Source organism: Balaenoptera borealis (assembly GCF_965194805.1).
Source record: "Balaenoptera borealis genome assembly, chromosome: 11".
Classification (NCBI taxonomy): Eukaryota; Metazoa; Chordata; class Mammalia; order Artiodactyla; family Balaenopteridae; genus Balaenoptera; species Balaenoptera borealis.
The window spans coordinates 72,200,037-72,205,365 of record NC_138868.1 but is presented as its reverse complement, the minus strand read 5'-3'; the positions used below and the strand labels follow the sequence as shown (position 1 = coordinate 72,205,365).

General features: G+C 46.4%; 1 pseudogene across 1 annotated transcript; it reads left to right on the top strand.

Moving 5' to 3' along the window:
• Positions 1 to 1,243: 1,243 nt before the first annotated feature.
• On the top strand, positions 1,244 to 4,491 carry LOC309604901 (lysine-specific demethylase 4D pseudogene; annotated as a pseudogene). Its single transcript has one exon. The product of its transcript is annotated as a lysine-specific demethylase 4D pseudogene (transcript).
• Positions 4,492 to 5,329: the final 838 nt, after the last annotated feature.

Here is a 5,329-nt window from a genome sequence, read left to right as displayed (position 1 = left end):
ATAGCCTCATCTGAGTAGCTTTCCAACTTTTTCTATACTCTGAAGCAATTTGCACAATAAGAGTTAACTGTTTCTTGAAAGTTTTCTAGATTCACATGCAAAATGATGTGCCTCCTGGACTTTCAGGGGTCATACTTTGAACCAGCTTCTTATACTGGGGTGTTATTCAAGCTTTCTGGTGTTTCTTGCATCCATTTTAGATATGTTTCCTCTCCAGAAATTTATTCTTTTCTCTTGTCTTTTGAAAATGTTGCTGGCAAGTTTCTCCTAAGATTCTCTTTCGAGATTTTAAAAATTCTTTTGTGCACTATTTCATTCCTAGTGGTTTATTTTCCCCTTCTTTCTTATGCTCAGTTACGCCCATGGTGTATTGCTATCATTAATTTCTTCCAAGAATATTTTTGGTCATCAGTGTTCTGTCTTGTATGTGTTTTCTTTCGTTAATTTTGTCTTTATTCTTTGTTATTTTTTGACTCCTACCCCTTCTTTCTCTTCTTCTATTTTATAGTTTCTTCAATTGAATGTTTAGTTCATATATTTTCAATCACCCTTCTTTTTCCTTTTGGTACAATGAAAGATATCATTCTGTTTTAATGCTTTTCACCCTAAACTATAATTTTAAATTTATTTAAATAATTTAAATAAATTTTAAAAAATTGATTTCATAGAAATTTGTGAAAATCATCATAACTTGAAGAATTATGACAATGAGTCATTCTGATGGCTGTGTAACCAGTACCCCTGGGTTCACAACAGAATATTCACATTATTCTAGAGACTTCCTCACAGCCCCACTCACAACCTCTCTCTTTCAAAAAGGTAACCACTACTCTGACTTCTAACATAGATTACGTTGGTACCAAAAAATATCATCATCTTATAGGTACCTTTGTATCTTTATCTAAATGGAAGCATAGAATAGGTATTCTTTTGAGTCCGGATAATTTTGCTCAGTATTATGTTTATAGAATTATTCTTTTATTTTCATGTAGTTTTTGTTGATCTCATTCCTGTATTGTATTCCATTGTATGAATATACTACAATGTACTTATCCATTCTAATGTTGACTGGCATTTGAGTTGTTTCCAGTGTTTGACTACTGAAATCACGTTGTTCTGAACATTCTTGGACTTCACTTTCATTGCACAGACATACACATATCCTAGGCATGAATCATAGCACATGGGTAAGTTCAATTTTAGTGGATACTGTCCAAATAGGTTTTCAAAGTGAATATAATGATTTCCGTTCTCCTTACTAGAGTACAAGAATTTCCATTGTTCACAACAACACCATTTCTTGTATTGTCAAACTTATGAAATTTTCGCCTTTATTGGAATATGCAATTAAAGTCCATGGTGGTGTTTTCTTTGTAGTTCCCTTGTAACTATTTCCAACCATCAGTTTTCAACCTGTCTCTATTCTTTTTCTTTTTAGGTTTTGCTTTCAATTCTGCCCTGAAGACCCTGCATTTGGGATACCCAGCCAGGGCTGGGTGATTCACTAGATCTCAAGAGGACAGAGCCAAGTGTCAACCAAGGACATCACAGACTTGCAGGCTCAGCCGGCATCAGTCCTGAGCAAGGCTTCTGCCCAGCGTGGAGTCCCCTGGAGAATCAGCAAGCCTAAGAAATATTATCAACTCATTGCATTAAAGTCTACTGCGGGCTCCTGCTGATATACTCCAACCCATTTTTGAAAAAGTAGTGTTTTCCAGCATCCTCACCTGCCCAGAACATACATCAGAACTTGGGAGTTTCCCGCTTATTAATGAAAGCTATGAAGTCTAAGTCCAACTGGGCCCAGAACCCAAGTTGTAGAATAATGGTATTTCATCCAACCAGAGAAGAGTTTAATGATTTCGATAAATACATTGCTTATATGGAATCCCAAGGTGCACACCGAGCAGGCGTGGCGAAGATCATTCCCCCCAAGGACTGGAAAGCCAGACAGACCTATGATGATATCAATGACATCTTAATAGCCGCTCCCCTCCAGCAGGTGACTTCTGGGCAGGCAGGTGTGTTTACTCAATACCACAAAAAGAAGAAAGCCATGACCGTGGGTGAGTACCACCACTTAGCAAATAGTGAAAAATACCGGACGCCACCACACTTTGATTTTAAGGACCTGGAGCGAAAATATTGGAAAACACGCCTCTATGATTCACCAGTATATGGTGCGGACGTGAGTGGCTCCTTATTCGATCAAAGCACGGAGCAGTGGAACCTTGGACACCTGGGAACCATTCAGGACCTGCTGGAGCAGGAGTGCGGAGTGGTCATCGAGGGCGTCAACACCCCCTACCTGTACTTCGGCATGTGGAAGACCGCCTTCGCCTGGCACACGGAGGACATGGACCTTTACAGCATCAACTACCTGCACTTCGGGGAGCCCAAGACTTGGTACGCGGTGCCCCCGGAGCACGGCCGGCGCCTGGAACGCCTGGCCAGGCAGCTTTTCCCGGGCAGCGCGCGGGGCTGTGACGCCTTCCTGCGGCACAAGGTGGCTCTCATCTCGCCCACGGTCCTCAAGGACAACGGCATCCCCTTCGATCGGGTCACTCAGGAGGCTGGGGAGTTCATCGTGACCTTTCCCTATGGCTACCACTCTGGCTTCAACCATGGCTTCAACTGCGCGGAAGCCATCAATTTCGCCTGCCCGCGCTGGATCGATTATGGCAAAGTGGCCTCGCAGTGCAGCTGCGGGGAGGCCCGGGTCGCCTTCTCCATGGACGCCTTCGTGCGCATCCTGCAACCGGAGCGCTACGAGCTGTGGAAACGCGGGCAGGAGCGGACCGTGGTGGACCACACGCAGCCCACGGCGCCCGACAGCCAGGTCCTGAACGCCTGGAGGGAGGTCCGCGCGTCCCTGGGAGCCGCTCTCGGCCAGAGGCACCACCTGCCCCGCCGCGCTCTGCGCCCCCGTAGGGCTGTAGCCGCGGGCGCTGGGACCAGCCACCGAGTCCCTGTGCGTGCTGGGTGCCGGCGCCCCTCGCCGGCCCGGGGTTCTTGCTCTGCCGCCCAGTTCGGGGCTGCGGCCACCAGCACCTCCGGCGAGCCCGGCCCGACCCAGCCGCCGACCCCAGGTCCATCCGCCCCGGATCGCCACCCAGCTGGAAGATGTGGCCCTCGTCGTCGTCCTTGGGAACAGGGCCCTCAGGAGCCAGCTGCTCCCCCCAGGGCTAAGAGGAGGCTTTCGTTAGACACAGATCAGGACCCAGAGGCTCCGCCCCTGCCTGTGGAGGCACCCTCGCCGGACAGCGCCGCCCCGCTCAGCCCTGGGCTCCAGCATCCCGCCACGGCTTCTGGCTGTGGTTGTGGCCCCGTCCCCTAAGCCCAGGGGATGCCTTTCTACCCCACTGCTCCTGCGTGGGGATCCTTTGAGACTGGTCATATTTACATTTCAGAGCTTTGGGTATTTGCAGGTCACTAGTCTTGCGTGAGAGTGCCTCCTGTGCTGCCGCTGGACGTGCTGGGTCTGTGGTGTTTACCAAATTCTCCAAAGTTTGTTCTTCCTTCCAGACCCTGGAATGCTTGGACACCGCTAACTCCTGTGTCACAAACTGAGGTTTCATGCACTGGACACTCTAGTGGCTCTGGGAACTAGATCCTGCTGAGGTCGCCAGAGCCCAATCTACCTCACACTCCCATCCTGTGGGCCAGCTCTGGACGCTGCTGAACTTCTAAAGAACCCTGGGCTTTGATTACTCTCCAGTCTCTCTCCTTTTCCTCTTCCCCCTTCTCTTCCCACTTTTCTTGCCAAATTAGGTCCTTTTGACCAATTAGGTCAGTAGAGACTAAGATAATAATTGATAATCTTTCTGAGTCTTTGATGTATTGAAAATATGTTCTCTGCCAGTATGGTAACTAGAATGTTAAAATCTGAGTTTATTAAATATATTAAAAGTAACCAGAATGTTAAAATCTGACTTTATTTTCTGGGTTGTTCAGTCAGTCAACGGAGAGGTGGTCGTTTTTTCTGCACTTTTCTTAATAATTATATCAAAACATTTCAAGCAAAACTTATTTTTCTGAGCTTGTTGCCTTGTGTGATGTTGGTGAGTGAGTTTGGGGTTGATTGTTGGGTTCCAGCTGGCTGGCTGGGTTGGGGGGTTTTGTTTGCAGGCCTATCTGAAGGATGACTTGGTGGAAATCACCTGGCACTTGGCTGATCCAAGTTGCTAGGAGAGATGAGCAAACAGAGGACAAAAAGTGCCAGCATGTGAAAATCTTCTCTGCAAGTCTCCACTGCCTTCTCAATGCTGTATGTATATTTCACATGGTTAGGTCATTGATACATCCCAAGAAACAAATCCACAAATAAAGGAACAAGACAATTTCAAGTGGGCATATGTTCTGTGAAGAGATTAAAGGGGATGGGATGCTAGTGCAGAATGGGCAGTGTGGTTCCGGTGGGCAGGGAATACTTCATAGAGCAGGAGACCTTTCTGAGTCCCAAATGACAAGAAGGAAGGTCCAGAGCTGATTTCCACTAGGGTGAAACAGCAAGTGTAACAGCCCTAACATAGAGCTTGGTGTTCTTGTGTGGATAGAGAGGAAGCTCATTTGTGTCTGGGGCACTGAGAAGGGAGAGGCAGGGTCCAGGGTATGCAGGACCTTGTAGCTCATGTGAAATATTTGAGTTTTTTTCAACTTGAAATGAGAAGGCATTGGAAGTTTAAAACAGCACTTGACATGATATACTTTACATATCTAACTAATCACCTTAATTGTTCTGTGGACCCCTTGGGGGCAGGAGAAGTAGTTAGTTAGAACACCTAAGTAATGCAGGTGAGAATAGATGGTTACTGACTTAGGCCGTAGTGTTGAAGATGCACAGAAGTGGCCAAACTCAGAATCAATTTTGGAAATTGAAAATGATAGTTTGATGCAGAAGGAAACACTTCAGAGAATCAAACCACATCTCTCTTCCCTCCAGCTCTCCCCTACAGAAGTTCAGTAAGATTCTGGAATTTGAAGCACCATGTAAAACTAAAGGCAGGAGTAATGAAAAAGTTAGACTTGTTTGAAGTTCTGATTGAGGAGTAGCAAAAGCCCACATCTCATCCCTATCACCATGCAGCTAGGCAACTGTGTGGTAGTATATTCTGTGGAAAACTGAAGCTGAGAGACTGAACTCAGGGAGGATGGCAGTGAGATGCTTGGCTGGAAAGATGATTAAGCCCTGTATTGAGACGGTGGAACCGCATGATGGAAGCAGACTGGAATTACTGAGAAGGCAGCAGCCCTGGAGAGCAAGTGGACCATAGTAGATCTCATATGAGCAAGGAGTAAACTTTCATGTGATAAGGAACTGAGATCTTGA